The following is a 10,739-nucleotide window of genomic DNA, read 5'->3' on the forward strand; positions in this document are numbered from 1 at the left end:
TCGAGAGTAATTTACTTTTTGAATATAACCATATAGTAATAAGTGTAAATGAGACAAAGTAGGGTGAAAGATAAACAATAAAAAGAAAAGTTGAAAGCACATGAGTATAGGAAGATTATTAGGAAGTGCTGCACAAGAAATCAGATCATAGAAGTTCGGAGACTGGGCAGGAAGGAGAGGGAACCTTTGAACAATGGTGAAGAGAAGCTGACACTAGTGGAAGGATCAATGATGAAACATTGTATGTCTAAAACACAACTATGAATATATTTGTAAATTTCTAAATAAAATAAAATTTAGAAAAACAATGTATGCAGACATTTGTCAAAGCTATAAATTATCAGGTTTATAATAATCCTTTATGATTCTAAAGGGTTGAAGTGATAGCACAGCAGGTAGGACGTTTCCTTGCATGTGGCCAAACTGGGCTTGATTGCTCCATCCCGCTTGGAGAGCCCGGCAAGCTACCGAGAATATCCTGCCCACAGGGCAGAGCCTGGCAAGCTATCTGTGGCATATTCGATATGCCAAAACTAGTAACAACATGTCTCACAATGGACACGTTACTGGTACCCGTACGAGAAAATTGATGAACAATGGGACGACAGTGCTACAGTGCTACAGTTGTAACTAAAGAAGTGATATTCAGTTTAAAAAGCAAATAAGCATAAGTATGTAAAATATGTTATTACAGAGAAATTAATTATTCCTAGGTAGGTGTAAAGGAAGAAAGCATTATTTTCACATTACATTACCTCACCTGATTTGAAATACAGGTTTCTAAATTTAGGAGGCCAGCATTAACATTTTGCTTAGTATTTATAAATGTCTTTTGAGATATTACCTACCAAAATACATAAGAGGAAATTTATTGTATTAATCATGTGACACAAGTGATGCAAATAGAAAAGCAGAGTTGGAATTAAAAGCTCCATCCCTCTATCCATCAATAACCAAGCTTACTTATTTCAGGAGATTTATTTATTGATTACAAATGTAAATATATTTCTATATTGTAAAACAATGTGACCTTTTCTGTGACATGACAGATACATTTATTAATTCTACTATTTAAAATTTATTTGAACATAAAATACATAAAAATTACATGGATAATAGTTTTATTGGATTTTTAGCACACTAGATTATTCTTAAGTGATTTTTACACTAACACTTCCATGTTGGGTAACAAAAGACCTGTTAGCATCCCAAGAGCCACCTCTCCCACTTTTAACTGTGACTTTCTTTTTCCAAACTGTTAGCCACTGGTCCGACTTCTAAAATGATAGGTGAGTTTTTTTTTTTTAGTTTAGTTTTTATTTTTAAAGCTCCATACAGGGACCTAAGAGATTGTACAGCAGGTAGGTCACATGCCTTGCTTGCAGCAATAACAATATTGTTTACATGTATTATACTTCTATTTTTAAAAAATGAATATTTTCTTTTTTGAGTCTATTGTACCTAGTCTTGTGTGAATATTGACCTGAGGGGTGGAGACAGCAAGAAGTGTTCGGAACTTATTTCTGTTTCTGTGCTCAGGGATCTCTCTCCTGGCATGGCTCCAGAGACATATAAAGTGTTAGGATCCCACCTAGTCAGCAAGCACTATACTGACTCTATATCTTTATATATATATATATATATATATATATATATATATATATATATATATGATTGAACCCAGAACTTCATACACATAAGGTATTCAGTCTCCCCAGTGCTTTGTGTCTTTGTGTGTGTTGGGTGTATACGTGGGGGGAGGGTGCATTTTAGGTCACACTTGCTGTTGTCCATGGCTTACTTTTGACTCTGTTCTCAGGGATTACTCCTAGTGGAGGTGTGGGGGGTCTAACTCAAGTCTTATGTGTACAAGGCAAGCACCCTACCAACTATGCTATAGCATATGCTATAGCAGTTCATTTTAAAGAAAAGAGTTAAGTTACAAAGGCATGATGTGACTTAATTAAAACCATACCACTATATGGGCTCAGATTGTCATCCACCTGTTTACTTGAAATTGGATTCGCTTATCGGTTGGGATTTTGGGAATAAAAGCATAATTTCCTGAAATGCCTTAGTCATTCACCTCTTTAAATTGTACTTTGTAAACAAACCATAGCAAGGTTAGAGTAGTTATAATTTGTTGGAAATTATTGTCTTGTTCCTAGACACTTTCTGTAGAATTCACAAAATCTCTTCTGGATCAGCCACATAGCGTGACACCTAAACGTGAAGCAGGTGGCAAAGACAGAGACACCCTCCCTCCAATCTGTTGTTTGGAGATCAGCTGTTTCAGACTGCCAAGGAGCACGGAAGTGATGGAGAAAGAGTCGGTTTTGTAGTTGCTGCCAGGCATGACCTAAATCCAGTTTTAGATAAGTTTAAAATGAAGCTACTTTTCTAAAGTTCTTGACAGGCTTGCAAAATATTCGCCAACTCCTTGCTTATGGCTCAATGTCACCAGGATGATGCCTTTGGCAGGATTAGTATCACACACCCAAGGAAGCATAGAATCCATGCTGAGTTTCCTGTGTTCATTAGGGAAATTCCCCCCAGAAGTGCTATTGATGCCTCTGAGTAGCACCTCTCTACTTTCTCATTCCTGCTTTCTGATATTATGAAGGTAGCCATTTTATTAATTTGGGGATCTGATTTCCTAACCCTCATGGCCCTGTAGGAAGTGGAGAAAACACTCACTAAATGTAGCTGTGTGAGCATGTTGCAGTTCGGGCCACCTTGACCAGAGAATGAACACAATGGTCAGCATCTAGTTAACAATGCTGCTGGGCACTCTTCTGCTTAATTTACATATATTGACTAATCCTGATGCAGAGCTTTCACTCCGTGCAACATGAGGGCTGTGTTGCCTCACTTCTAACTAAGGATTAAAGCTGTAACTCGCATAGCAGTCTGGTCTGAGTGTGGTTTTCATGCCCTGATGCCTCCTTATCATATAAAAAAGAGCACCGGAAACCATTATTTGGTTACTGAGATGCACTCAGTGGTGCTCATGGCTTACTCCTGGCTCTGCACTCAGGGATCACTTCTGGCAGTGCTCAGAGGACCATATGGGGTGTCAGGAATTAAACCTGGGGTGGCCATTTGCAAGACAAATGCCCTACCCACAGTATCATGACTCCAGGCCCCAGAAACAATTATTAGTAGTATTATTGTGCTAATAATACTATGATCAACACTATTAGTAGTAGTATCACTGTATCACTGTCAACCTGTTGGTCATCGAATTACTCAGGCGAGTGCCAATAACATCTCTATTCCTCCCAGCCCTGGGATTTTAGCAGTCTCTTCTTACTTGTCTTTTTCCAAAGACTGGAGGCTCTTTCAGGGTCAGGGGAATGAGACCTGTTGTTGTTACTGTATTTGGCATATCGAATATGTCACAGGGAGCTTGCCAGGCTCTGCCTGGGTGGATGGGATACTCTGGGTAGCTTGCCAGGCTCTCTGAGAGGCATATATTTATATATGTTTCTCTATAATTAGTTGCCTACTGTCTGAAACCCATCAGATATGGTGTAGTAATTGTGGAAAATAGGTAAGGAGTAGTATTAATAGTAGTAGTAGTAGGAGGAGTAGGAGTAGTAGTAGTAGTAACTACTAGTAGTATTAATAGTATTCTTTTATATTCCAAAATGATAATATGAAAATAAAAATAAATTTTTAAAAGAAAGAGCATGGTTGTGCACACTCATCGAGTACTTTAAGCTACTTTTACATGCTGTTGCCTGATCATCCATCCACTACGATACATTTTACTTCTACCTTTCTTGATAAAATAAATGCATATATAAATAAATAACTCCTATTTACTCAAAGCTCTGCTAATTAAAACCATCTCTGTACCTTTCATCCCCCATCCAAATGATTTTAGAGAAATGATCTCTCTTGAAGAATTTCCACATGGTGAATGGCATTAATATATTTTAATGATGGGTCTAGACCATGACTAACAGAAGCTTTGAGAATGCAGTGCTCATTTGAACAATGCAGAAGGTGTGTGATGAATTTTAAATTCAAAATGACAAAACATCCTACATGCTTAGGTGCTCCTATACTTTTACTACATGAGTGAAGTGTCAAAATTCCAGCTTCTTGTCTGAATATTAATTAGTATTTGAGACTCATTAGTCTGGTTTTAGTGATTTATTTCATTCTGTAATTAGATATTATAGTTATATTATCTCTATCAGATTTTAAACTTTCTTTTCATAGAACGTGTTCAATAAGTACAGATAAAATTTTATCAAATTATAGCACACATTTGAACTAGGTTATAAATCATGTTTTGAAATAATTGAACAATAGCACAATAATTGGATGATTTTCTTGTTTACATATGAATAGTTTCTAGATGGTCAATATATCCCAGTGGTATTTTGGGACCTTTTTTAAAGTGACACAACTGCTTCATGGTGTTACATTTTGACCTTCAGAATTCAGAGGAAATTTTATGGAACGTTACTATGCTCTGTCATTTAAAACAGTTCTAAAGAATGCTTCCTTCCGAGAAAGGAGCAACTCCATATGGAAGACAGCTTAACAGAAGATAGAGATAATAAACTAGAGTGAGAACCCATTAATTAATTCTTGCCCTTTATTTTTATTACTGTACTATTATATATTGATGTGCGCATACACAAACCCAAAAGGAGAAGTTGGAGAAAATTTCAGTTTTATAGGAGATATTCTGATCATTTTCCGTAAAAATTCAATCTGCTTACTTTGCTTTAAATTGAGCAAAATTCCAGGTTTGGATACAAGATACACGTTTTAAAAAAAAATTGAGAAATGGAGTCAGTACCCAGAATTACTTGGCCTGCCTGGCAAGACAGCACATGTGCCTTTGTGTTCTAAGTCTCATGGTACACCATGGCCTGAGCAAAGCCTCTGAAAAGTCCTGGTTTCAGTACTGGGATTGCCTCCATCGGGGTTGGCCCCAGGAACTGCTGGGCATTTGCATTTGATCTTTAGTGAAAGAGACAGAGAGAGAGAGCGAGACATAGAATTTAGATGCAGGAGCAGTTCTCTAGGATTTGGGTCTACATTCTTGTTAAAGAAATGAATACCATATTTTCTTAAACATAAATGTGGACATATGGTCTGACACATGCTCTGAAAATGGGGCAGAATATTTGAAATCAGGTCTGTCCCAGTCAATCCGGGACATATGGGCACTGTTCAGTGATTTGAATCTGAATTTTTCATTCCATTCGAAAATTCAGTAGCCTTTGTGTCTTTGGCTGCACTTCACCTATCTGGGTGGCAGTTCCACTGTCAGATGCCTCTCCTCTGCCTGCTCAGTGCTGATTCAGGGACCCGGGTAGTAATGAAAACATGGTAATCAAAGCTCTGCCTTTTGTTTCTTTGCTAAGCCCTTTTGCAATATCAAATATATTGAATTTGATTGAAGCCAGTAATTGTGGAATGTTTGAAGAAAAACCATATGGGGATTTAGCATAGATTAATATTTCCAGCCTTGGGAATTTGGACAGTAATCAGTGAAAAATGTACCCAGTCCATCATTTGGTGTTAAGGACCTAACAGGACTCTGTCTGGGCCTACAAGGCTTAGAGTGAGGGTCTGAGCCTAGAAATACATGGGAGAGCAACAGACAAGGAGCCCAAGCAGGGAAGAGAATAGAAGGTCAGGACCCAAGAATTGAAAATGGAGTACAAGGAAGAAAGACGATGAGCCTGAATACCGATGAAAGTCCAGTTTCCCAGAACTGAGGAGAAAAGCAAGGCTGCCATCTTGTTGCCACAGGAGCAGCTAATGCAGAAGGTCTGTATAATTTCTTCCGAAATGGTCTTGTGATTATTTCTGGAAAGGGAAAAAAAAGGAAAAAAACAAGTAAAAACAAACTGCCTTCTCCTGAGGCAGATGCAGGGCCAATGGACCTGCAAGCACAACTCATCACCCCTCAGAGCTACTCTATGGTATTCTATTCCAATTTTCATCTCTCTTAGATCTCTAAAAAATATATAGAACTGTTTGGGTGCTCCCAAATTGGTGCTCAGGAGATGAGAGGGACCCACCCAGCAATTCTTAGACACAGGAGGACCAAGGTGTTATGCTGCTCATGCCTTGTGGTACCAGAGATATTGGGGTCACCCTAGTAGGTTGAAGCAGGGCAGGAAATATATATTATTCTTAACCATAATGTTTACATAATGCTGAAAATGTACTAATACCAAGTACAAAGTCTCATAAGGCTTACATTCTTGTGGCAAAGGAAGTCTTTTAATGAAGTTTAAAAAGTCATGAAAACGTAATTAGATGATTGTTAAGTAACATGTCTTCATGGTGCCATGAGAGTCAAAATGAAGGAGTTCACGTGAGCAGGGCAGGCTATTATGCCCAGATGACAGTTTTGTTGAAGCCCAAAGAAGGATGAGAAGGAAACTATCACACGGTGGTAAGAGAGAGGTACTCTGGGCAAGGGAAGAGCTTGTGTAATATATTGAAGATAGAGGAAATCTACCAGTTCCATGGTGGACTGCCTTAGAAATTTTTTTTAAAAATGCCCCGAGGCTAGAAGGTGAACAGGGCACTCCAATCTTATATGAATATAAAGTGAGCTTTCAGGATTTATTGATGCAAAATCCCAGTCACACACCTCAGGGTGAACAAATTCTGCCAGTGTTTTCCAATGAAGCAGCCACTTTCACACAGGATTCTTGATCTAGACCTATCGGGAAACTGGGTACTGTATTTAATTCCAATTAATTTAAATTTAAAAACCAAAGCTCAATTTAGATGTTGGAAAGTTTGCAGTGTGTTTTGAACAACTTGGGAATATGAATTGACTTTTTTTTCAACTGTAAATCTTATGAAATCTAAATACAGATCAACTATTCCTGATAAAAAGTTGGCATCCAAATTGTGATATGCCCTACGTGTAAAATACACCCAGCATTTGGAAAACTTAGTATGGGAAAGGAATGTAAATATCTCATTAATAGTTTTAATATAGATTAAATGTTGGGATGATATACATATCCAGTTATTTAAAACATTATAGAAATAAATTTCACTTCTTTCATTTTATATATGTTCATATATCTACAAGAAAATGTAAAGTCACCTTGTTTACATTGCATTTCAAAGAAACTGAGAGACTTCAGTTTCCTCCTCTATAAAATAGAGAAAATAGTGTCAATGCTGCAACTTCTGTGGATGTTGAAATTTTTTTTCATTGACTCACTCTGTAATAGACCCTTAAAAATCTTTTCAGGATTAGGTGTCAGTCATACAGTGTTCCAACACCCATCTTTCTCCACCAGTGAGTGTTGAAATTTTATCAATACTATTAAGGGAAGCCTTTCCTGCATTTGCTTCTTCAAACCTTCAGTTAGGGAACTTTGAGAGAAATCTCCCTGTGAACATAAAACAAAGTCACGGGCCAGTTCTCCTGAGCGCCCTGTGGGAGACCCCCAAGGCTTGTCAGCTGATTACAGCATCCCCATCTGCAGAACCAGCCAGACCATCAAGTGGGAGGGCGTGTGGCCTAAGCTGGGCTGCCTGGGTTGGACCGCATCCTTGGCCATGTGCCAGCAGAATGGCCACTCCGTCAAGCTATCCCTCTCACACGCGATGGTCATTGATGATTCCCACAACTCCTCCATCCTGCCCTGCAAGGGAGCACTGCTCAAGGTCAACCAGTAGCTGGCCGGCTATGAGTTGGTCATGAGCTCCTGAAGGAGGACTTCTGAGCTTCAGCTGAACCAACAGAGTGTGCTGGATACAGTGCTCTCTGGATACAGCGCTCTCAGCCTCCCTCTGGGGCAGGGATGCTGGTGCCCATCGGGGACGAAGCGTCCAGCACTGCAGACAGGTTCTGCCTTGGGGGACCGATCAGCGTGCGGGGCTTCAGAATGCACAGCTGTGTCCCACAGAGCGAAGGCGACTTCCTGGGGTAGACGCATACTGGGCCGGGGCCTGCACCTCTCAACCCACTGCATTTCTGGTCTGGCCAGTGTGGCTTTGGGGAGCTTTTCTCAACACACTTCTTTCTCAGTACTGGGAACCTGTGCAAGCTCAGGTATGGGGAGAGCCCCAGAGCGCACCTCCGCAAACTGGCCGAATACATCTGCTGGTCATATGTGGCTCAGCATTGGGCAACGTGGCGCAGCTGAAGCTCAACTACTGCATTCCATGGATGTGCAGCGGGGAGACAAGATCAGTGACTGGCCTGGCATCCGGTTCCTGTAGCCGAGCAGGCGCTCATCCCTAGGTGCATCTCCAGGCAGCCTTTCCCAGCCTTGTGGGAGACACGCAATAAATCTACTGACCAAAAAAAAAATCAACCAAACAAAAAAAAATTATAAGGGAAGTTTTGGGAACCATTTATGGCACATAGAAAATGTAACATTCTTACTATTGACAGTCTAGATAATTTCATTATACCCCCCCTTCACTTCTCATATTCATGGCTTCTCTGAGACTCATCAATTGTCCTCCGAAAACATTTCTCCAGTCTTTACTTTCTTTTATTTCCTCTTCTCTAGCCAAAGTTACTGTCTTCTCTCATTCAGATGACTCCCACCACTTTGTAAGTTGATCTTCTCCTGTCTTGTGCCCATACCTCTACAGAAAATCAAAGACGGAGAACCTTTCCAGTCCTTTGCCCCTGTTGCTCCACGGTGAGAGATCTCATGTTCCTCTCATGCCCATCAATCACATGCCTCTCATGCCCATCAATCACATTTCCTCATTCTGTCCAGTCCTTCTTCTAGTCATGCTACAGTGCAACACTTTCAGTGCCCTCTGTTGTGAATAAGTTTTCATTTTACTCATCCTGACTGACACGTTCACTCTTCAGCTCTTCATCTACAGGGACCTCCCTCCAAGCTCCTTACCTGACTGATTCTTAGAGCACAGAGATCTCTTGCTGACCAGAGTTGGTATTGACACATGAAACCTTTGCCTTGTCTATCAAAATTCATAAGACTTCAGAACATTATTTATCCTCCCCTTTTTCCCTAGGAAGGTATAGCTGGCCTTAGCCTAGGATCCATTTTCTGAAAATCAATTTTCCAAAGTTGAGTAATCAACTTGACAAAATCCAATCAACTGAAAGTTAATTAAACAAATGACCAATTCATCAAATGGATCATTAACCATATGATAATTTCTCAGGTTTCTGAAGAAATTATGTATGTATCTATTGTGTTGCTGTAATTTCCTCTACTTCTGCTTCAACCCACTCAATCCCCCATAGCTCCAACCAGAATCTGATCTAGATAAATTTTCAGTTGCCATCTAGTCACAAGTCTAAAGGTGGTTTCAGGAATAAATCAGGACTTGGGGTGAAGGATAGAACAAGATAAATCCCCATGCAAGGCAGGGGTTACATTGGGGAAAAACAATTACCAGTGACTTTTGGGGAAAAAAAGACTTAAGATATTAAAGGTCTGAAGCAGAGAAAAATGAATAGGGTAGGACCAATTAAAAGACATTAAAAAATTTATGTAAATCTCAGTTTCTGGATTATAAAGTAATACTATTAATACATAGGCTTTAAATATTGAAATGGTGGGAATGTCAATGGGTTCAACCATTTGGAAACTATATGGACCATTCTTGAAACAGTAAAAATTGAATTTCCATGTGACCCAGAAATTCTACTTCTTAGCACCTCCCCAAGGCCAAAAAAATGCTTTTTGTAAAGACATTTGTGTTCTTATGTTTATTGCAGCACTAGTCACAGTAGAGAAGAGCTCAAGAACAGATGACTGGATAAAGAAATTGTAATATTTGTAGACTAGGCAAAGTTTATATATACTGCAATTGTACAATTAATTGTAATTAAAGCTAAATATACTCAACTTTTAAAAAAATTAAAACATGTAATTTTCCACCTCATGAATGAAGCTAGTTGAGTGAAATCAATCAGAAGAAACATAACATAGTTTCTTGAATATTCAGGATATAGAGAAACATCGTAAGGGCAAAGTAAGAGTACATAAAGCTGACCTGGGTTATATTCCTTCACCACACATGATCTGCTGTGCTCTGCCAATAATCACCACTGACAATAGAACCAAGAGTAAGGCCTGAGCATTGCTTGGTTGCCTTCCCCATCAAAGAAGAAGAAAAGGAGAAGGAGGTGAAAGAGAAGGAGGAGGAGGAGAAAAAGGAGGAGTAAAAGGAAGAGGAAGATGAAGACAGAGAAGGGGAGAAAGAAAAAGAAGCAGGAAAAGAAGGAGAAGGAGGAGGAGTGGAAGAAAGAAGCAGGAGAATAAGGAGCAATAGAATAAGAGGAGAAGGAGGAGTGGGAGAAGACAAATAAGATGAAGAAGAAAGGAGAAGAAGGAGGATGAAGATGAGGAGGAGGGGAAGAGGAAGAGGAGGAATAAGAAGAAGAAAAAGAAGAAGGAAAAGAAGAATTAGGAGGATAAGAAGCAGAAGAAGGAGAAGGAGAAGGAGAAGGAGAAGGAGAAGGAGAAGGAGAAGGAGAAGGAGAAGGAGAAGGAGAAGGAGAAGGAGAAGGAGGAGGAGGTGGAGGAGGAGGAGGAGATGAAGAAGAAGAAGAAGAAAAAGAAGAAGAAGAAGAAGAAGAAGAAGAAGAAGAAGAAGAAGAAGAAGAAGAAGAAGAAGAAGAAGAAGAAGAAGAAGAAGAAGGAGGAGGAGGAGGAGGAGGAGGAGGAGAGGAAGAAAGAAAGAAAGAAAGAAAAAAGAAAGAAAGAAAGAAAGAAAGAAAGAAAAGAAGAAAGAAAGAA

The 10,739-nt window shown here is 39.4% G+C and overlaps 1 pseudogene; it reads left to right on the forward strand.

The window, feature by feature from the left end:
* Window positions 1-5,721: 5,721 nt before the first annotated feature.
* On the forward strand, window positions 5,722-8,229 carry LOC130034792 (sorting and assembly machinery component 50 homolog; annotated as a pseudogene).
* The last annotated feature ends 2,510 nt before the right edge of the window (window positions 8,230-10,739 follow it).

This window comes from Sorex fumeus, unplaced genomic scaffold (genome assembly GCF_029834395.1).
Source record: "Sorex fumeus unplaced genomic scaffold, SorFum_2.1 ptg000006l, whole genome shotgun sequence".
In the NCBI taxonomy this organism is placed as follows: Eukaryota; Metazoa; Chordata; class Mammalia; order Eulipotyphla; family Soricidae; genus Sorex; species Sorex fumeus.